Source organism: Vicia villosa, linkage group LG6 (assembly GCF_029867415.1).
Source record: "Vicia villosa cultivar HV-30 ecotype Madison, WI linkage group LG6, Vvil1.0, whole genome shotgun sequence".
In the NCBI taxonomy this organism is placed as follows: domain Eukaryota; kingdom Viridiplantae; phylum Streptophyta; class Magnoliopsida; order Fabales; family Fabaceae; genus Vicia; species Vicia villosa.
Genome location: NC_081185.1, coordinates 123292075 through 123316344, shown reverse-complemented (window position 1 = coordinate 123316344; position 24270 = coordinate 123292075). Strand labels below are relative to the sequence as shown.

At 37.5% G+C, this 24270-nt stretch overlaps 1 pseudogene; it reads right to left on the bottom strand.

The window, feature by feature from the left end:
• Positions 1–11789, bottom strand: part of LOC131614582 (serine carboxypeptidase 1-like) — a 30124-nt pseudogene extending 18335 nt beyond the window's left edge.
• Positions 11790–24270: the final 12481 nt, after the last annotated feature.

The following is a 24270-nucleotide window of genomic DNA, read 5'->3' as shown; positions in this document are numbered from 1 at the left end:
AAGACAAATTACACAGCTATAGCATAAGCATATGAATATGTCTCCCCCTGAGATTAACAATCTCCCCCTGAGATAAATAATCTCCCCCTGAAATAAATACTCGAAGAACTTTAATAAAAGACTTCCCTGATTATTTCGGTAGAGACGATCATATAAGCTTCTGTCTTTAGAGAATTCATAGCTTCTAACTTCTGCTTCCATAGGACAGCTTCAGAACTAGAATTTCCTTAGATCCCTAGAACACTCACAGCTTCTGATTCCTGCTTCCATCTAGGACAGCTTCAGAACTTGAATTTCTTTGATCTTCTGAACATTCACAGCTTCTGATTTCTGCTTCCATTCAGGACAGCTTCAGAACTTGAATTTCTTTGATCTTCTGAACATTCACAGCTTCTGATTTCTGCTTCCATTTAGGACAGCTTCAGAACTTGAGTTTTCTGGATCTTTAGAACATTCGCAGCTTCTGATTTCTGCTTCCCTCGGATAGCTTCAGAGCTTTGAATTTCTACCAACATCACTTCATGCTAGATTTGTATCAGAACATTGTTGAATGTACCAGAGCATCATCAGAGCATCTCTACATCCTGAAATGTTACAGAACAAAAACTAAACGACAAAAGTCAGCATGAACGAGTTAGAACATAAAATGTATATTCGAACACATTATATGTATCAGAGCCATATAGGCTAAAATAATGTATCAGAGCAAATAGAATTTTGTCAGAACAAATAGACAAATATGGATCAAATTCTATTATCAGTGCTTCTGATTCATTCTTCTTTCTTGCTTCTGATCTCTGAAGCTTGACAGCACTCAGCTTGCTTCAGTTTCCATGGTCTTGCTTCTTGTGTTTGCTTTGAAGATTCTCTTCACTTCTTTATACCTGCAAAACACTTAAACCAATATAGAACTTGCAGTTCTTGTTAGTAAATGTGTGGGAGCTTTACCCAGCAACTGATAGATTAATCAAATCATTTATCATTTATCTTTCTCCCCCTTTTTGTCATATCATCAAAAAGCAAAAAAGATTCAGAGACAAACAAAACGAAACACACGGAGGAAGAAGATGATTTCATTGAAGTTCAAACAGCAGGTACAGAAGTACATGAAGATAAGAAAGATCAGATGCACAAAGACAGATGCAACGAAAAGAAAGAAACAACACAGACTCAATCTAAGATGGCCCTAGTCTTGACAAGATCTTGGTCAGCATCTCTTGAACCTTATTGTTGTGTCCTTCTTGCCTCACCATGAAAGCGCTATACTCAGCATTGAGTGAGCTTTGCTCATCCTGTCTCCTCTGAATTTCTTCAAGAGTCCTTGCAAGACGAGAAGATTCATCAGAAGAAGCTTCACCGCTTTCAACCACAGGAATGACATGTTGATCTGCAGCTTCCATAGATAGATCATTTGCAGGGATTTCCTCAACAGGATCTGATTCAGCAACATGATCTTTAGCATCTGCTTCTTGCATAGAAGCATCTCCATATTCTGCAGCAGGAATTTCCGAGACTCCATTCTCAAGTGCCTGAAGAATGGCAGCTAGATTCCTGGGAGCAGAAGGACCTTCAACTACTGGTGGGTCAACAACTTCTGGAATGACCAAGCTTGGGTCTTCCTTAGACGGGTTTTCCCTCAGATAGTCAAAGAGAGTCTTGAAGTCTCCTAGCAGAACAGGATATTGAGGTATCCAGACCACAATCTCCCTGCAAGGATTTGCTTCCATTTCAGCAGCCAATCTTAATTGTTCCATCTCATCCAAGAAGGGCTTCTCTTCCAACAGATGTCTTCCTTTGAGACTAGCAAACCAGAAGTCTTCATAATTCCTCAGAATTCCACGAGGCCGTGGGGCAGCAGCTACACAGGTTTCCTGAAGTTCTAAAAACAGAGCATCTGATTCTCTGCGAAAGATCCTCCAGAAGTTCCGCATAGCAACATCATTCAATCCAGAACTTTCAGCAATTCTGAGAGTATCAAAGGTACTTCTGAGATTCCTCTTTATGTTTTCAAAAACTACACCAATAGGATATACAGGGCGGAATTTTATTTGGGTTTTTGAAAAGGCAGGGTTGGAAGTGAAGTACGGATGAGGTTCTCTATCCAACCTATAAGAAGATTCTGCTTCAGTATCAGAATCTAACACTACCACTTCAGCTTCAGGACGAGGCTTGGGAGTGTAGTTGCAATCACGGAGCAGCTGCTCATGTGATGCAGAGGTTGGAAGAGGAGAATCACAAAGATTGTTTTGAGAGGTGGAGGGAGTATGTTCAAGAGTGGCATTGAGAGAAGGTTGAGATGGAAAGAGAGTTTGAAGGGGTGGTATATCCAGAACAGGATTTATGGTAGGTGGAGAGGAAGGAATGGTTAAAGGAGAAGATGGAGGTGTAAGAACATGGACAAAGACAGGTGATTCTGATGTGGCTTTTTCTGGTTCAGGTGTAGGGACAACCTCTATTGGTGCAGCTTCTGAACAAACAGCAGGAACAGAATTAGGTTCAGAAATGCATATACCTTTGGAACCTCTCAGAAAAGCTTTGGCCACATCCTCAGTCTTCTTCTGCTTCTTACTCTTCGGCTCTTCAAAAATCTTTGTTTTGCCGCTAGCGATTTCTTTCCTTCTGACATATGGCAGAACTTCTGGTTGATTCTCAGCCTCTTGAGAGATATTTTCTTCATCAGATTCTTGAAGAATCATCTTTCTTTTTCCGATTTTCTTCTTCTCAACAACTTCAACAATCTCAGCATTGTTATTAGACTTCTTCTTCTTTTTCTCAACTTCCTTCTTTTTCTTCTCAAAATCAGCAGAGACAGCCTTAGCAACCTTTGCAATGACTTCTTCTGGGACCACTTCTTTATTGGTGGTAGCAGCAGGATGATCAAACTTTCTTTTGGTCCTTTCTTCCTTCTTACGATTCACTTTAATAGGAGCACCTTTGTCTTGATCTTTAAAACTCTTATCCTCTTTTTGTGACTTCAGATACTTATTTCTGACTTCAGGTACCTCACTATTGAAGAAGGTTTCAAAGTCAGCTAGTACTGGTTTTCTTCTGATTCTTGTTCCAGCTAGAGGTTGAGGAACTTTGAGGATAGTGTCAATAATTTTCATCTTCTTCAAAGAAAAAGCATTCAGACAGGCTCCAGAGGTGACAGCAAGGTTTTTGATAATACCTTCAGACTCCAGACTCTCAACAATCTTGGAATGCACCAGAAGGTTTGTAATAATTCTACCAAAAGGAATGATTGTTCCACCATTTTCTTTTCTGAAAGCGTTTCTGGAATCCTTTACTGCTTTCCACATATGGTTGAAGATAATGTAAATCGCATCAACCTTTTTCTGAGTGGCAATGCAATAAAGAATATACCTTTGATCATTACTGATGAAATCCGAGGCATGTTTTGATTTCCTATGGTAGAAACACCCAAGAAGGATCTTTGTCCAGATTCTGTAGACATCTCTCAAATTCTTGACGTGTTTTGTTTTCTTGACATTTGGATAAAGAGTGGATAGAACATCTCCCATATCTGCCCTTTGATCAAACTCATAAACCCCTTCAGGGTTTTTCAGATCAAACATCATTCTTAGGATGTTTTCAGTAATAACAACAAACTTTCCATGGACGAAAGAAAGTATAGATTTTGGAGCAACCACAGCATGTGCCCAGAACTCCTTGACAAGATCCGGATAAACTGGACCAACAAACTCAGCAAACAACGAGGTCCATCCTTGAAAGATGATGTCTTCTTTAAGATGAAATTGGTTTTCTTCAATGTTGTCAAAGTCAACCATGAGTTCACACAGAACTTCCAATTCATCTTTAGGAATGGAGCATGCAACAACAGGGGTGAGTTGCAAAGTTTCTTCTTGGAGATGATGAGGAACAGATGACTCAGCATTTTGGGATGAGAAGGCAGCCATGGATGCAGATTGAACAAAAACGAACAAGAAAAGCGAACTGGGTTTTCGATTAGGGTTTTTAGAAAACGGCTAAGAACTTTTCAAGCGAGAGAATGCAAGAAGAGAGAGAGAGACAAGGGAGCGAAAAAGATGTAAGATATGATTTGAAAAGAATATATAGAGACGGATTTGAAAAAGAAAATAATAAGAAATATAGACTGAACAGTTCCAGAATCAAAAGAAATCAATTTTATTAAATGATGAGTGACGTAAGGAGAGAGAACGTGGTAAATGAAATGATTTATAACAGTTACCTAGGTCGGCGTCTTTTCAACTGCACGCTTTGTACTAACCGTACAGACACGTGTTCACCATCAGATAATAGATGACAGCTGTAAATTTCAGAATAGACTCTACGCCTTCAGATTTAGATCACTGCTTCTGATCTGATCAAGTTTCTCTTCTGGAAACACTTCTTCTGAAGTGTGCTGATATAAATCTGAATGATCTTCTGATCCATTACTTCTGATATACCCAGCTTCTGGAGATTCACTTCTTTGTTCTGCAGCTTCTGATACGACGAAATTGTATCTGCAGAAATTCTTAAGCTGCTTTGTTTCATCAGAAACAAGTTTATCATCAAAACCAGATATTTATTGATTCGTCCACAATCAATGTTTCAATGTTGTATATTCTGTAGCATTTAGAGCATTCAGAATAATCAAGAATGAAACATCAATGCTTTAGAGACAAACAAAACAGATGGTTCCAAGACTAATAAACTTTCTTTTCTGAATTCCTACAAACATAGTTTCTTCAACAGATTTAAGAACCAGAACTTGGAAGACAGTCCTTCTTCCCTTCAAGTGTTGAGACCAACTTGAGTCCAGGTGACATGACATGTTGATTTTTATCTTCTTTGTCGCCAAGAGAATCTGCAAAAGAAATAGTCTTTTTCTTTGGTACCCACATTTTCTTGGGTCCTTTCTTGTTAGATTTTCTCAAGTTCTGATTGAACTTGGGTTTAACATTGTAAGCAATAGGAGGAACACCATGATAATTTTTAGTGTGAGTTTCATGATATTTCCTAGGTTGTGTCACATGCTTTTTGGTGTGTGTTATGTGAAAACTTTGAGCATGTGAAGTGTGCCTAATATCATGGGAGTGGCCATACTTGAACTGATCATACAATGGCTTGTATGTGAATTTCATTTCATCAACAGGTTCAAGTTTGTATGGGGTTTCACCCTCAAAACCAATGCCGACTCTTTTGTTTCCAGACACAGCATATATCATAGAAGCTAGCTGACTTCTGCCAATACTTCTAGATAAGAACTTCTTGAAACTTAAATCATATTCTTTCAGAATATGGTTTAGACTAGGAGTGGATTTTTCTGAATCAGAAGGAGATCCAACATTATTGGATAATTTTAAAAGTTTTTCTTTTAATTCAGAATTCTCCAACTCAAGCTTCTTTGTTTCAAATTCAAATAGCTTTTTCAGCTTTTTGTATTTGAGACTAATCTGAGACTTGAGTTCTAGAAGTTCAGTTAGACCGGAAACTAACTCATCTCTAGTAAGTTCAGAAAATACCTCCTCAGAATCTGATTCTGATGTAGATTCTGATCCGTCATCTTCTGTCGCCATCAGCGCACAGTTAGCCTGCTCATCTTCAGAGTCTGAATCATCTTCTGACTCATCCCAGGTTGCCATAAGACCTTTCTTCTTATGAAACTTCTTCTTGGGATTTTCCTTCTGAAGATTTGGACATTCATTCTTGAAGTGTCCAGGCTCATTGCATTCATAGCACATGACCTTCTTCTTGTCAAATCTTCTGTCATCAGAAGATTCTCCACGTTCAAATTTCTTTGAACTTCTGAAGCCTCTGAACTTCCTTTGCTTGGTCTTCCAGAGTTGATTTAGCCTTCTGGAGATTAAGGACAGTTCATCTTCTTCTTCAGATTCTGATTCTTCAGGATCTTCTTCTCTAGCCTGAAAAGCGTTAGTGCATTTCTTGATATTGGATTTTAATGCAATAGACTTACCTTTCTTTTGAGGCTCATTTGCGTCCAGCTCTATTTCATGAATTCTCAAGGCACTGATGAGCTCTTCCAGAGAAACTTCATTCAGATTCTTTGCAATCTTGAATGCAGTCACCATAGGACCCCATCTTCTGGGTAAGCTTCTGATGATCTTTTTTACGTGATCAGCCTTGGTGTATCCCTTGTCAAGAACTCTCAATCCAGCAGTAAGAGTTTGAAATCTTGAAAACATCTTTTCAATGTCTTCATCATCCTCCATCTTGAAGGCTTCATACTTCTGGATTAACGCTAGAGCTTTAGTCTCCTTGACTTGAGCATTTCCTTCATGAGTCATTTTCAAGGACTCATATATGTCATAGGCCGTTTCCCTGTTAGATATCTTCTCATACTCAGCATGAGAGATAGCATTCAGCAAAACAGTTCTGCATTTATGATGATTCCTGAAAAGCTTTTTCTGATCATCATTCATTTCTTGCCTTGTCAGCTTTACGCCTCTGGCATTTACTGGATGTTTGTAACCATCCATCAGAAGATCCCATAGATCACCATCTAGACCAAGAAAGTAACTTTCCAGTTTATCTTTCCAGTATTCAAAGTTTTCACCATCAAATACCGGCGGTCTAGTATAACCATTGTTACCGTTGTATTGCTCAGCAGAGCCAGATGTAGATGCAGGTGTAGACTTTTCACTTTCATCAACCATCTTTTACTGAAGCGTTTTTCTCTTCCTGAATCTTTTCTAAACACGGTTAAGTGCTTGCACCTTAGAACCGGCGCTCTGATGCCAATTGAAGGATAGAAAAACACTTAGAAAGGGGGGGTTTGAATAAGTGTAGCTTTAAAAACTTGACAGATAAAAATAAATTGCACAGTTATTTTTATCCTGGTTCGTTGTTAACTAAACTACTCCAGTCCACCCCCGCAGAGATGATTTACCTCAACTAAGGATTTAATCCACTAATCGCACGGATTACAATGGTTTTCCACTTAGTCAGCAACTAAGTCTTCCAGAGTCTTCTGATCACACACTGATCACTCCAGGAACAACTGCTTAGATACCCTCTAAGACTTTTCTAGAGTATACTGATCCACACGATCACTCTAGTTACAACCTGCTTAGATCACTTCTAAGACTTCCTAGAGTATTCTGATCCACACGATCACTCTAGTTCCTTACAACTTAATGTAATCAATTCTAAGAGTATTACAAATGCTTCTTGAAAGCTATAATCACAAACTGTGATATTTCTCTTAATCGTTTAAGCTTAATCTCACTAATATATTACAACAGCAATGTAGTGAGCTTTGATGAAGATGAAGATTCTGAGCTTTGAGTTTGAACAGAGTTTCAGCAAGTTAATAGGCGTTGTTTTGTTCAGGATCGTTAACGTTGCTTCTCATCAGAACTTCATATTTATAGGCGTTGGAGAAGATGACCGTTGAGTGCATTTAATGCTTTGCGTGTTCCGTACAGCATCGCATTTAATGTTATACGCTTTTGTCAACTACCTCGAGCCTTGTTCACGCTGTGTCTACTGACGTAGCCTTTAATAGCTTTTAACGTTCCTTTTGTCAGTCAGCGTAGCTTGCCACTTGTACTTTCTTCTGATCTGATGTTTGTGAATATAACGTTTGAATATCATCAGAGTCAAACAGCTTGGTGCATAGCATCTTCTGATCTTCTGACCTTGAAGTGCTTCTGAGCGTGATACCATCAGAACTTCAGTGCTTCTGTTCTCTTGTTCTTCTGATGCTTCCATAGACCCATGTTCTGATTCTGCTTCGACCATCTTCTGATGTCTTGCCAGACCATGTTCTGATGTTGCATGCTGAACCATTTGAGACAAAGCTTCTGAGCGCTGAATTATGCGTACTCTTTATATATTTCCTGAAAGGGAAATTGCATTGGATTAGAGTACCATATAATCTTAAGCAAAATTCATATTATTGTTATCATCAAAACTAAGATAATTGATCAGAACAAATCTTGTTCTAACAAAGAGCACTCGGATTTCTCCTCAAACCTTGATCAATATCTCTCCAAGTAAGTGATTCTTTCCATGGCTTTAGAAGCATGTATAAGCCTGGAACCCGTCATCAGGGATTGGGTTAGGATTTAGACCACCATGTTTTCATTGATTGTGTTGCATATGGTGCATGAATATGCTTTCTTTGAACATAGCTTTGGTTTGCAAGATATAGTCTCCGTATGAATGTGTGACTTGCGTGTTTGAATTCCTTGTGTCATGAGGATTGTTGTGGTACCACTTTTGTGTGTATTAGTGGAACTATTGGATGTTAGGGTTTCTAAAACGTGTTCGGTTACGCTGATAGAGTAAGAATTAGAAGGAACTAATCGCAGATCCGTGATCAGCGCGAAAAAACGAGTTGAAAGGTGTAAGCTTTCATAATTTCCGGGCGTATGTATGTTAGTTCCGGCGAGCCTCTAATCGGAGAAGACAACCGGAAAATGTTTCCGGCGTCTGTGTATTCAGACTTTCTTTTTCTCCAGCCATGACGTGGCACGATCTTGTTGGTTGTGTGTCCCCTTTAATTGCTCTTTTGTTTTTACTCAATGATTGGAAATAGCCGTGGCGGCGTGTGATTGGCTGCAAGCGTTTTTTGTCTTTTTCTCACTTAAATGAGAGTTGCCCCATTGATATCATGTCTCACACTTCAAGGTCACGTTTTTTCTTTTCATTTCACAATAAATGCTATAATATATAATGTACATGCTGAAACTATAATGTAAAAATGAAAAGATAATAAAAAGTGATATAATATGTGAACCTGGGCCTCGTTGTACCACTGGGCTTTGACATTTTCGTTTTCCACACCTCTCTATCTGAGGCCCACGCGCCAGCCAGTGGGATTTTCAGTCCTTGTTCATATTACTTCTTCACCCCCTGTTGCCTAATATTTTAGTTCTATTTCAATATTGTTTCCTCTTCAATTTTTGCTTGCTAAATCATTTCCTCATGAAATAAAAAATAAATAAAAATATGTTTTAGATACTTCTATGTGTGTAAATAATTGTAGTATATTTTATAGATTTTCAGAATTTAGTTTACTATTTTTAATAAATCATTTACTTTGGTATGTTCATGTTTCTTTTGGTTTTGATAGATTTTGCAAATTAATTTCATTTAGTACCTTAGGATCAGAATTTAATTGCCATTTTTTGTGTGATATCAGTAGACTCATATACCATGTTGTGTGTAAAAAAAAAGAGTCCAATTCCATGTTTTGGTTGGGTTTTCATTAGGTTTCCTATACCCGACTAATGTGCGTTTCTAAACGGATAACCATGTGAATTTGACCTATAATTTGCTTTGCATTTATGCAATTGACTTAGGTTCTTTTTGTACATATAATTAGGGATGTTTAGAGGTCCTAAGACCTGGAATTAGATTTTTAAATCGTTTCTTCTTATTTTACTTGAATTTTCCTTTCTTACATGTAAACAACTTGCTTTTGATTAACGATTGTACCATAACTTGTCCAAATGACCTATAATTTTGTATGAAACTTTGTGACTTGATTCCATGATTGTTTAGACACCTATTAGAGGCTATTATCTACTGACTTCCATCATTTGATTGCATTTTCCTAACTTCATTCACCATTTGAACTTACTAACTAGTTTTGACCTAGTCTTGTATAGTTTTGTTAGAACTTTGTTTGTTTTGAGTTAATTGACTAACATAAATTGGTATAAGGTCTTGGACCTATAAATGAACTAATAGCTACTGACTTTAAGCTTTGTTCATGTTTTCATTTGCTTTTTGTTTTGATTAATTGATGTTTGTTCACTAACTGTTAAGGTAACGATTCAAGCGATACTTTGGTAACCTCTTGTGAATATTTTCGTGTGATGCCATGATGCTTTTGTGTTTGATTTAGGACACTAATTTCCTTGGTTTTCTACTGACCTAGGGCTTTCTTCCTTCTCCCTCATGTTTTGCCTCTTCTTATACACTTTGATTGTTGTTAGTTTAAGAGGCGACGATTGTTTGTTCTTCCTCCACCTTTTGTGGATTGTTTTCTTTTGGGATTCATTGTGTGTAGTCTCTCTTAGGAGTAGACTTGGTTAGGGACTTCATTAAGTCACCTACCTTGCTTGTTGCTTTTGCTTATCTCTTACTATATGCTTACCATGTTCCCTTAGGGTGGTGACTTCAATCTTCATTAAGATTAGTCACATAGAACAACTTAGGTTGTAATCTATGCATGATAACATAGGTAGAGATCCCTTATCCTTGACCTTAGGGCCACTTGTAGAATAGAATAACTTAGATTAGAGAATAGGTTAGTTCCCCTTTGTTCATTCTTTTTCTTTTCAACTTTAAAACACTAATAAATAAAGAGGCGAATCACATTAAGAAAGTGATAGAGAAATGAGTGGGATTCATTCCCTAATCTATTTCTCAATCACTTAGTGGCATAGAAATGAGTGGGATTTATTCCCTAATCTGTTTCTCGGTCACTACTTAATGAGAGAGAAATGAGTGGGATTCATTCCCTAATCTGTTTCTCAAACATTAGTTAATGGATAGAAATGAGTGGGATTCATTCCCTAATCTGTTTCTTAAACATTATATAATGGGATAGAAGTGAGTGGGATTCATTCCCTAATCTGCTTCTCGATCATTATACATTTTATGTGATTCTAATCGCAAAGTAAATTCCCTTAAAAAATACCCAACCAAAAACATTCAAAACACTTAATAAAGGCTCAAATTAAAACAAAGTAATAAAGTGGTGCGAAACCTTGTATTGGGTTTTGTTCATCATGTAGTTACATAAAAAACACAAACCCAAGTTCATTCTTTTGCCTTGTTAGGCACCTAAGAACAAGTTAAGTCCTTTCCAAAAGTAGGCGTATAAGTCTCCAAAGGTCGAGCATCGTGGATTGTGACCTTAACCGCTGTTCAACTAAAAAACACAAAACAAATGGAAACTATGGAGCCGAACTACGGTTGCTCTGATTCCTTTTAAAGGATACGTAGGCATTGGGTCGCGGGGCCTAAGCGAGCACACTTGTAAATAATTTCTTCTTCTCCCCGTGTTTATTTTGCATTCATTCGCATTTAGGTTTTAGACATAGATATACACCCTTTAGATAGAAACAAACATAGGTGGATACCATCGAGTACGATGGGCGTGAGGGGTGCTAGCACCTTCCCCTTGCGTAACCGACTCCCGTGCCCTGTTCTCTGGTCGAAAGACCTTGTTCTTGTTCTGAGTTAGGTTTTTTGATATTCCTTTCTCTTATGGGATAAATATATTAGTGGCGACTCTGATTCCATTTTTTCGCGGTAGCGACACCACGGTCACACCACACCTTGTATAAAAGCTACCCATTGTAGCTTCTGAAAAGTCACGTTGGAGAAGGTCTAAACATGCGGTGGCGGTGATGTACATCGTTTCCAAACAAACTATATGTTAAAACTAATTATGGATGCTTACCTTTGGTCCATGCATCTTTATTAAGGGAAAGTGTTTTTGAATCATGGTTGACTCTAAAAGGTCCTATTTCTTGCATGACTCCATACCCAAATGAAGAGCATTCAGGTTCTGTATATAAACAATCATAGATCATCATATACCCAAATGAAAAGCATCCAGGTCCTGTATATAAACAATCATGTGAAACAACATATTCATCACCAAAATCACTTAAATTGTTAGCTTCTTCATGTGAATAAATATCCTTTTGTTGAAACCTCTTTGATTGAATAAGCTTGTTGAGATATACACCTTGTTGGTAGGCTTTGCACGAGATTGCAAAGTGGCTCACTAACAAAATCAAAGAGCAAAAAAGTGCTTTTTCTGACAAAATGGAAAACATCTTTTTGTTGTAATGAGTTAGTCTATTTTCTACAAAAACCTCTCAAATTATATATGACATATATACACTTATTTGCTAAATTTCTGAAATTCCAATCGGTATTAAGTTATTATTTAATTTGGAAAATTCAAATTTATACTTTTTTTCGACAATAATTCAAACTTTTTTCTAATTAGGATGTTTAATAAATTAAATAAAAGGTATATTCATGCACCTATATAAGGAAAATTGTAAAAAAAACTTAATTGCTTTAGATATTCTTATATATAAGTTTGAATCTAGACAGAGTGTTAATTGTTATTCAACCTACATTAAAGGTAGTATAAATTATTAAATAAAGTATAATAGTAAAAATGTCAATATTATAAAATTAATCAAGTGTATTTTAATAAGAATTGACAAATATATATATGTTTAAATTAATAGTAAAGATTCAGATTCAAGTATAATTAAGTTTAATAGAAAAAGAGAGAGTGAGAGAGTTTGTTGTAATCTTCAGAGCCGGTCCTTTAAATTTGGGTACCCTGGGCGAATGAAAAGAGTGGTATCCCAAAAATTGTTTTTAACAATAAATACATAAGGATAAAAAATAATTGGATAAAAATACATTTTCATTTGACATTGTGCAAAAGGAATACAAGTATGGATCTTTGAATTAATGTTTATATTACATCAAAACATAAATCACTATAAAGAGACTTCTTCTTCTTCTTCTTCTTCTTCTTGATCCAATCTTTTTTTCTATAATTTTTTTTACCAAACCTTTAAAATTATTTAAATATCGTCCTCTTAGTATTTTTTATTGCAAAATCATTAATAATTTGCCCATACTCAAGGTTCTTCAAAAAATTATTTTCAATTGAAAAAGAGAAATGCAGAGAGAAAGAGAGAGTGAGAGAGTTTATTGTAATCTACTAATCTTGATTATGAAAACTCTAATGAGTTAGTTACAGATCATGTTATATATATATATATATATATATATATATATATATATATATATATATATATATATATATATATATATATATATATATATATGTGTGTGTGACTGCAGTGACAGTTGTAGCTCACTATTACAATACACTTCTAATATTCTAATTCCACTTATGTCTATATATTGATATTATACTATAATATTTCCCCTTTAAATGGTGCTGCCATTCTTGAGGAGCCTTTGTGAGAGAGATGCTTTGTCAAGAACTTTGAGATAATCCCTTAGAACTAAGAACCTTTGAGCAGACAAAGGTTTAGTAAGTATATCTACATTTTGAAACTCAGCAGAGATATGCTTCATAGAAAATGTCTTATTTAAGACTTTTTCTCTAAGGAAGAAGATGTCATGTTCCATGTGTTTAGTCTTGGCATGAAGCACATGATTGTGATCCAAGGAGACAGTGCGGAGATTGTCACAATAGAGTATAGGAGTGGCAGTAGGAACATGTAGCTCTGCTAATAGGGATTGAATCTAAAGAACCTCAGAGGCAATACAAGCTAGACTTCTGTACTCAGTCTCTGTGCTGGACCTGGCTACTAAGGTCTGCTTCTTAGACCACCAGGAAACTAGATTAGGCCCCAAAAACATACAGGAACCTGAGGTAGATTTCCTGTCATCAGGGTCTGACCCCTAGTCAGCATCAGAAAAAGAAGTGATGGAGATAGGATAATGAGAAACATCTGGCATGAAGTGGAGGCCATGATGAAGGGTACCCCTGAGGTAACTCAAAATCCTCTTGACAGCCACCCAATGACTTTGCATAGGTTGAGACAAAAATTGACATGCTTTATTGATTGCAAAGTTGATTTCAGGTCTAGTGATAGTGGAATATTGGAGAGCCCCTACTACAGACCTATAGTAAGTAGGATCAGGTAAATAATCAGTACCTAGTTTGGTCAGTTTGAGGTTTGAAACCATAGGAGTAGGTAAGCTCTTTGCCTCACTCATATTAGTTTTGGAAAGAAGATCTTTGATGTATTTGGACTGAGAGAGGAAGAGTGATCCACCAGAAAGATGAGCAACCTCAATGCCTAAAAAATAATTCAAGTCACCTAATTGTTTGGGGGAAAATTGAGCATTAAGTTGATTGACTAGCTGCTGAATGTGAGAGGGAGAATCCCCTGTGACTATTATATCATCTACATAGACTAACATGTAGATGGAATAAGTAGGAGTCTTTAAGGTGAACAGGGATGGATCACACCTACTGGTGATAAACCCAATGCTATGCAGTGCAGTAGTAAGCCTCTCAAACCAGGCCCTAGGGGCCTGTTTTAAACCATAGATAGCTTTATGAAGTTTGCATACAAGGGTAGGGTCAGAATTTTGAAAGCCAGGGGGATGCTGCATATAAACTTCCTCTGCGAGGATGCCATTTAAGAAGGCATTGTTGACATCCAATTGAGTGAGTTGCCATTTCCTAGAGACAGCCAATGTAAGAACAGTCCTCACTGTGACAGGCTTGACCATAGGAGAAAAAGTCTCTTGAAAATTAAAACCATGAACTTGGCAAAAACCTTTGGTTACTAATCTGGCCTTGTACTTTTGAAGTGAGCCATCAGGATTTTGCTTAATCCTAAAAACCCATTTGCACCCAATTGCTCTTCTATTTGGAGGAAACCTCGTAAGGGTCCAGGTCTGATTCTTGAGCAAGGGATTATGTTCATCTTGCATGGCTGCCAGCCAGCGAGGATCTTTTAGGGCAGTTTTGTTAGATGAAGGTTCCAGTTCAGTGAGAAGAAGCGTATGATGAAGCCTAGGTTGCACAATACCATACTTGGTCCTAGTTACCATATGATGAGTATTAACAGGAAAAGTAGGGATCAAAGGTGAATTAGGAGTAAAGGATGGGGATGATGCAGAAGTAGAATTTGGAGAAGAAGGAGCTACCATGGAAGGAGCATCATAATGAGTAGACCTGACTGAAGATTGAAGTGAGGGAGAGGGAAGTTGTTCAGGTACAGAGGCTACCAGTGAGGAATGAGAAGAAGAGGCAGCAGCTGAAGTGGAAGAGGAAGCACTGACAAGTGTAGGATAGATGGATGAATTTGGGAAACTAAAAGGAACTGGTGTGGTGGTCGTTTTCTTTACCTCCCCGTTTCACTTGGGAGGACGGCACGCTAAACCCTTCACGCGAAATTTGGAAGGAGAATGCGCCCGTGGTGGGATGAATTTTATTTTAGTTCTTCCTACGATATCACACGAACTTTCTTATTTGTCCTACGAGTAGGAAAGGGGAAAAAAGATCTCAACTAAACCCTAGGAGTTTGCTAAGTGTGGGGATTTCACCTAGACTAGAAATTCTGGAGTCCGGGAGGTCGGTTATACATAGGGAAGTGTTTAAACACCCTACATATCTGTAGTACTCTACAGGAACCTTCTCTGTGTCATTGTGTTTGTGTTTATTGCTATGATTGGGAAAGTTTCTCCTTTATATTAGGAGAAGGAAATGAATTGATTAAAGAAAGACAGACAGACAGACAAACTGACTATTTTTGGTATTTTATTAGCTCGCTGAGATTCCTTGTGAACCTCATGCCTACATATCCCTAGTGGAAGTCAGAGCTTAATGTAGTTCGGGGAACTAACTAGGGAAATTAATTATTTTTGGGTGCCTTGCTTGAAGCTCAAGGTTGAAGCTTGGAATTAAATCTCTGTTTACAGTAAAGAGACATGAAATTATCTCTACAGAGAGGTATTTGTACTATTCTACCACAAACATTTAAAGGAGTGACAGAATAACTGAATTCATTTCATTCAAGAGGGGGACCTTACTTGTGTATGTGCAAGTATACCAGTCAAATGCCTCTTAAATGAAAGAAAGATGCTCATCCAAATTAGGGAAAGTTACCACATGTCTGGGTTTTACTGCCAGCTCATGCCTTTCAAAATCCTAAATGGGAGACTTGATTAAAATTGAAATGAAATGTTTGTTTGAATGTGGTAGAGTAGTAAAAATATCTCTCTATGGAGATAAGCTATGTCTATCTACTGTATAAAAGATTTGACTTTAGCTGGCTTGTATGAGGCCCAAGCTTGAGGCTTTTTGATTGATTAATTATTATTATTGACTCTGGGAGATGACTCCACTGGGGGTTAATTACAGGGTATTTTAGTGTTCTGTACAAAGCCCAGAATTGAGGCTGACTCTACTGAGGGAGACTCTATTTATGTGCCTTGTACAAAGCCCAAGGTTGTGGCTAACTGTTGAGGATAATTGAATGAATGACTCTATTTTATGTGCCTTGTACAAAGCCCAAGGTTGTGGCTGACTGTTGCTAGGGAAAACATTATTTTCTGCCTTGTACAAAGCCCAAGGTTGTGGCGGACTCTTAAATAAATGAATTGAGTATTGATGACTATATGGGGAAAGATCCTAAGTGTTAGGAATCTTTGACACATGAAAGATATGGTTTATCTGCCTTGTACAAAGCCCAAGGTTGTGGCTACTGAGTGATGAAGAACTCACTGGGGAGACTCTATTATCTGCCTTGTACAATGCCCAAGGTTGAGGCTGACTCTTGACAGGGGAGTTTTATTGTTTGGGTGCCTTGTATGAAGCCCAAGGTTGAGGCTAACTGTTTTTGTTGGTTTTGACTCTACTGAGGAGGTTTTATTTATTAAAAGACTATTTTTCTTTGGAAGCTAACCCTTTCCAGGGATTTTGACTCAGCTGGTGAATTTGTCTGTTAAAAGACTGACTTCTATCATGTTTTTTGGAGGCTGACCCTTTCCAGGGATTTTGACTCTTTTGGGGAAATTATCTCCTAAGAGAATGAAATTATTTATTAATTAATTTTGGAGGCTAACCCTTTCCAGGGATTTTGACTTTTTAGACAGATGTTGGAGGCTAACCCTTTCCAGGGGTTTTGAAATGAATGATTTGGGTAGCACTCCATTAATTATTAAAGGATGAAAAGATTGGCAGAAAGATTATCTAGTGAGACTTCTTGTTTAAAGCCCAAGATGAAGGCTGACTCAATGCTGAGGATGATCAAACATGGATCCTAGACTCTGCTAAGGAAGATTGATGAAGATAAGGGTGACAGAGACTGTCCATGTCTCTCATTCCAAAAAGTGTACTCAATGCAAAATTGAGACAAACTTAGCTTGTTTAAAGTCTGGTTTAAATTGGAAGGAACTCACCAGGGTAGGCTAAAAGGTGACTAAAGACCTGTTCCTATGTTTATAAGAAACCTGATGGGTCCTTGTATACAAGCTCAAGAGGAAGCTGGAAATGCTTTTAAGAAGCCTGTGGGTCCTTGTACAAAGCCCAAGAGGAGGCTAATCGAGGGTCCTTGTTATAGCACAAGAGAAAGCTTATGTAGTTTTGAACTTATTTTGGCTCTAAGCAAATGGGTAAGAGGTTTCACCGGGAATAATTCCTCTTTGGGTGGATGTGTCCTATTATTTGGATTCTAAGATTTTTACCAAGATGTTTCACCGGGAATAATTCATCTTGGGGGTTTGAACTACAGATCTCTAATTAGGAAAGAGCCTTCACCGGGAAGACATTCTCAATCCTAGGTCATATTCCTATAATATATATATAGTTTAACTGTCCTAAGGTTTATACTCAAACGCAGTTCTAAACTAATATATGCACAGTTTATATTTGACAGTAATTTAAACAAAGACTGTAAATTGAAAGCTTGTAAAGCCTAACCTGGATGGAGTGGAGGCCATTGAAGAAGTATGTACAGAGCCTCAACAGTATTTTTATTGTTTTTGTTGATAACAGTTGAATGGATATGATAAACAGTTAATGGTTTTTGAAAACAGAAGAAGTGAAGATGGACAAAGGTCACATAGGTATCTGAAGAGTTTCACCGGGAATAATGCCCTTCAAATACCAGAAGAATGTTTTGAAAACAGAAAGAAGATTTTGAAAATACAGTTTTGAAAACAAGCTAAGAAGAGAAGGTTTTTGGGACTTACACTCTATTAGAGGCCCAGTACTTTACAGTACTGGTGTAAAAGCAATTTGAAAAATGATTTGGAATGATGCAAGGTTTTGTTGTTTGAAAACCTTAATCATCCGTTTAATCAGAGATTGAAAACAGTTTTGAATATTGACAAAAGTCAACTTAATTAAGGCAAAGATGAAATCTATACCCAATTAAGACCTAAATAATTAGGGTTTTATCATAAAATTATTCACAAAGTAATTAGGTTAAAACAAAATGAAAATATATATTTTAAAGTATTTAAGAAAACTTTTAAAACATACTATTTTAAACCTAATTAAAATACATGAAATAAATAATATTTTTTATGATTTTTTTTGATTATTCACAAAGTAAGTATATTAAATAGCAAGTGTGTAAAAAATGAAGTAAAAATGATTTGATTTGATAAGTTTATTAATTGTGTGAAGTTTGTATAAAAAAAAGGAATGAAAATGGATGCTAAAAAATTGGTTTGGCCCTAGAGAGGTTCGAACCCACGCCCTTCATGATCACATTTCAAAACTTAACCAACTGAGCTGCGCGCGCAGCTTGTTAACTATATACACTCAATATATTATATTTTCAGATAAGCCAGGAAATTCAAATTTTACGCGCGCCATGTTCATCTTCTTCCTCGAGCTTCAGATTTTCAAATTCCTAACTCTCTGGTTTCTCAACTAAATGGCATGATGTAAACATCAATCTCACTCGTTTTTGGACAAGGAACATGATTATGGGCTCAGAATTCATTTATTCTAAGTGTAACTAACGAATTTCATTATGAACACGAAGAACACATAAACCCTAATTTTAAAATTAAATGATGCACAAGATGAATAAATGAATGATGATAGAGGGTTTTCAATCCTCTGATGATGCTGAACAAGATAGAATCGAGCTTTACCACAAAGAGGGCTTAAATTAAAGAGGTGGAGTTCAGAAACTTACCTCTGAAAATGGAGGTCGTGAGGATGATGGAGAGCACCTGGGCTTGAATGAATGATCTCAATAGCTTCCCTGAGACTCAATGATGCTAACTGAATGCTTATTGCAGCCTGAATCCTTCTGAATTGTTCTATGGACCTCCCTCGATTTCAGCTTCAAGTGAACATGGAGGGTGTTGATTCTCGAGTTACAGATGAGCTGCAGCCATCTGGTTAGCTTCACTATGACCTGAGGAGTGTGTCTGGATGATTGGCTTGCCTTGAAACCTTCTGAATCACTCCATGGACCTCCAACTGCAGATGCTCCAAAGTGAGAGCAACAATGGTGTTCCTCCACCTACAGAAGTGATCCAGGTGCTTGGATCACCTCAAATGACCTCCCTTGAGATGTTAGAATGCTCACTTCCCAAAGATAAGCTCTGGTTTGAAGAAATCGATTCTTCTTGCCAAAGAACTTTGAAAAACAATGAACAAGAGAAGAGAAAGAGAAAGCAAGTAATATGGTTGCTTTGGTGTGTTTTTGAATGAGGAATGCATCTGTATTTATAGGCAAATGGATCAGTATAGCTGCAGAGGAGTGAGCTTCCTTAGTGAAGTTGATTTGGTTTCTTAGCCATGAAGGAAATTTGCAAATATCTCTTATGCAATGATGAGAATTTTGATTCCATTTGATCAATCCCCTAGCCCTCGATTTTGCTTGATCTTAGGGGACAATTCTGAGCCAGAAATGAGCTCTAATTGGTTGGTGAGAAGATTCCTTGGGTGATTCATCAATTTGCCATAAATTCACAAATGTAATCATTACATAATCACATGTTCTTGTTTTTTAGAATCTTCTTCAATTCTTATGGCATGGTGAAAATGAATGCATGGCATGTTTGCAGATGTATTATGGGTCATGTAGCATCTGCATTTGAGGTCATGTGCACAAAATTTCAAAGTTCCAAAATGATGCATGACCTATAATTTTACTTCATGAGGCCAACTTTGAACAAGCATAACTCTTAGCTCAAATTGAATTTTGAGAAGGTTGAACACAATTTGGAAAGCCCTAAACATCTACTTTAAATCATTAGTTTATGTCTTCTTCAAAATCCTTTGGGAAATTTGTGAAAAATGAGGCCAAAGTTGGAAGAAAACTAGGTTAAAACACTTAGAAAAATTTCTAAGTGTTTATGACCTAAACTTCAAAATTTCCAAAACTTCATAAATGGTTGATCTTTTGAAAAAAGTTCCCTTGTAAGATGTTGTTTTATTTGGCAAGATCTACAACTTTCATGTTGGAAGTTTTTTGAGTTGTGTAGGTGAAATTTTGAGATCTCACCATGCCTTCAAAAACCCTAATTCCCGACTTTTCGCTCTTTGATGAATTTCTCTGAATTTCTTTGGCCAAATGACTTTGACATCCATATATTGATGATATTGATCTTTGAAAGTCATTTTTTGACCAAAAACCTTAAAAGTCAATGATGACCCTTCACAGTTGACTTTTTCCTGACAAAGTGAATTTTTGGGCTTTTGTGTAGAAATAAGATCTTCTCCCCAAATGGATGATATAAATGGATTATGTGGAGGTAGTAGAGATCCTTGAATCATGTCTTGAGTTTTGGATTCATGCCCTGATCAGAAGTCAACTATCTTGGTGAATTAGGTCAAAACCCTAATTTGTCGACCATGTGAAAGTAATGACTGTAGACTTTGAATTGAAGTGTGATGTCCAGTAGACCTTGTAATATGAGTTATTTGAAGATGATTGATGTCTTTGAATGACCCTCTGAGGTTTTTTAGGGTTTCCCAAATGTGATCCCTGATTTTAGTCCTTGATAGGCTCAAAACCCTAGTCTGGTGACCTGAGTAAACCTGTACTCATATGACTGGATGTCTAATCAATCATAGATGAGAAAAGTGAAGTTTTTTGAGCCCCATGATTGTATTAGAGACTAATCTTTGTATTGATTGATCCTTTGCCTGAGCTTTCTTGTCTTTGAGCATCCTCGATTAGGTACCAGATGGAGAAATGACTGCTCTGGGTACTTGTCTTGACCTGATGAGAAATCCTGAAGATATGTCATCTCAGGGGGGTCAAAAATTAGGGTATGACAGATGCCCCTATTTAAGTTTCTTTTATCTGGAGGGAGAGAGATTGAGATCTCGATCTCTCCTGCGTAAAAGAGACTTAAATATCAAAGAATGCCCGAATTTTGGGCGCTCCTGAGATGTTGTAATTGATAAAATCTTTGCATGATTTGATCCCGTTGTCGCACTCGGCGGGGATGAGGAGACAAACTTCTGCAGAAATACTTGATGTGGATTCTGGCGAATGGATAGCAGTGTAGGATGCGCAATCCATCTTCTTTAACTAAGTGTTGATACTTAGAAAAAGGTAAACAACCTCCCCCTTGTTTCGGATGTCCATATCTCGAAACTGGTCTTAGTTGTGTTTGGACAATATCTCAGATAAAGAGAAAATTTCCAACGGTTTGTTTCCTCATCAAACTTCTTACCAGCACTTGGAGGTAAGATACCATTTGATGGTAATAAAGAAACTTCAAGGGTTTGTTTCCTCATCAAACTTCTCATCAGCACTTGGAGATGAGATACCATTTGACGGTAATAAAGAAACTTCAAGGTTTGTTTCCTCATCAAACTTCTTACCAGCACTTGGAGGTAAGATACCATTTGATGGTAATAAAGAAACTTCAAAGGTTGTTTCCTCATCAAACTTCTTACCAGCACTTGGAGGTAAGATACCATTTGACGGTAATAAAGAAACTTCAAAGGTTTGTTTCCTCATCAAACTTCTTACCAGCACTTGGAGGTAAGATACCATTTGACGGTAATAAAGAAACTTCAAGGGTTTGTTTCCTCATCAAACTTCTCATCAGCACTTGGAGATGAGATACCATTTGACGGTAATAAAGAAACTTCGAGGGTTTGTTTCCTCATCAAACTTCTCATCAGCACTTGGAGATGAGATACCATTTGATGGTAATAAAGAAACTTCAAGGGTTTGTTTCCTCATCAAACTTCTCATCAGCACTTGGAGATGAGATACCATTTGATGGTAATAAAGAAACTTCAAGGGTTTGTTTCCTCATCAAACTTCTCATCAGCACTTGGAGATGAGATACCATTTGATGGTAATAAAGAAACTTTGCCATCTTCCCTTTTGACCTGGCATCTTTGAAAGATTGTCATATGGGCCCATGCTTTTTGAGGGGCTAATGACTTTGTTTTGAAGGCAGACGAACTGTTTTCGGGGTGAAAACTGCCATTCGTCGATTGGTGCCTGGGGAATCAACAAACTGTTTTCTTAAGGGGAAAACTACCATTTATTGACTCTGTGGGGAACTAAACATCCCTGAAACAGACAAACTGTTTGAAGAAACTACCATTTGTCGATCTCTTGAGTATTTAACAGACAAACTGTCTTTCCTTGGGGAAAGACTACCATTTGTTGACTCCGCTGGGGATCATGAACTATCTTCTGGATGAAGACTACCATTCACTGATTCTGCTGGGGAATCATTTGTCGATCTGCTGGGAGATTCTGAATTATTCTTTGACAAGAAGTGGCACCTCTCGACCTTGTCGGGGAAATGCCAAACTTTTGGGGAAGTCCACAATGCGAAGCAGACTATCTTATCTGAAGAAGATTGTCGAGCGTTGCTCTGCAGGAGATTCTCAGTTGAGGGATTCCAAAAGTGAACAAACTATCTCTTTGAGGGAGACTACCATCTATTGACTTGCTTGGGGAAATCTCTCTACATAGATCGTTGTCTTGCAGGAAAAAGTTTCTCCAGGACTTGCAGGGGAAACTTGAGTTCATGCCCTCATGACTCGGGCATTCTCACGATTAAAAGCCTAATTTGACTATGCAGTTGTGATGTAATGTATGCATGAATATTATGACAATTATAAAATGTAAAGTGAATGTGAATAGAATTGTCGCGGATGTAAAATCCTAATGATACGACTTGAATTCTTGTTGATCAGAAGATGTCCTCTTCTTGTAGTTCGAACTCTGTTGGGAATATCTGGTTACCAGTTGTCCGCTGTTCGAAATGAGTAATATGAATTGAAGTGAAGATCCGTCATCGGGAGATGTTCGCAAAGCTACCTCATGGGGAAATCTTAGTTCTCGGAGTCTCAACCGTTCTCGGAGCAGCTGTTTGCATTCTTCCTATTGTTTGTAAACCTTAGAAAGAAATTTCACCTTTATTTTTTGCAAGTAAATTCATTTTATTTTTATGAAAACATTTGTTTCAAGAAAGTGACTGTTAAAATTTAAAATGCATTTCAAGAAACTGAATAAGACTAGATTGCAAAGGAAAAGCACAAGGCTCAAATTATTATATATGGAATGGTAATCAGCCAAATGCTTGATTCCATGGAGTATTTACAAAGTTGGAAATTGGTAATTTTCGGGAAAAGGGCTACGATGAAACGTGACGACCATTATCTCTCCCTTCCACTCCGAGTTGCGCTGTATTCGTGCTTCGTAGAAGATGACCTACTGCTGATGAATACTTCGCTATGGATTTTGAATGATCAAGTTTGTCCTGAACACAGTTACTTGCCATATATCCCTAACTTTTGCGTAAACTACCCCTTTCGGGTTTTAAGTTTACCGGGATTGATTATTTATTATTATTATTATTATTTTTTTTTTTTTATGTCTCTAACTTTTGCCTGAATCGCCCTTTCGGGTTTTCGATTCACCGAGACGCTCTTTTTTGCCTAAGCCGCTCTTTGCGAGTTTTCAACTTAGCGAGCTGTTCTTTTATTTATTTAGGCGAAGTATTTCTTGACTGCGTCGACGTTCACAGGACGGGTGAATTCTTCTCCATCCATAGTCGTGAGTATTAAGGCTCCTCCTGAGAAAGCTCTCTTGACCACGTAGGGGCCGTCATAATTGGGAGTCCATTTCCCTCTCGAATCTGTGAGAAAAGATTGAATCTTTTTGAGTACAAGGTCGCCTTCTTTGATTGTGCGAGGTCGAACCTTTTTGTCGAAAGCTTTCTTCATTCTTTGTTGATATAGCTGTCCGTGGCATAAAGCTGTCATGCGTTTTTCTTCGATTAAGTTCAATTCATCGAATCTGCTTTGACACCACTCGGCTTCTGTTAATTTTGCTTCCATCAAGACTCTCATTGATGGAATCTCAACCTCTATAGGTAGGACTGCCTCCATGCCATATACAAGGGAGAAAGGAGTTGCTCCAGTCGAAATACGTACTGATGTACGGTAACCATGAAGAGCATACGGGAGCATTTCATGCCAATCTTTGTAAGTAATGACCATCTTCTGAATGATTTTCTTGATGTTTTTGTTAGCTGCTTCTACAGCTCCATTCATCTTTGGTCTGTAAGGAGATGAGTTGTGATGTTCGATCTTGAATTCTTCACAAAGCTCCTTCATCATTTTGTTATTCAAATTTGACCCATTGTCGGTGATTATCTTGCTAGGAACGCCGTAGCGACAGATGATGTGATTCTTGATAAACCTGACGACAACTTGTCTTGTGACGTTTGCATACGAAGCTGCTTCAACCCATTTGGTGAAATAGTCTATGGCTACCAAGATGAAGC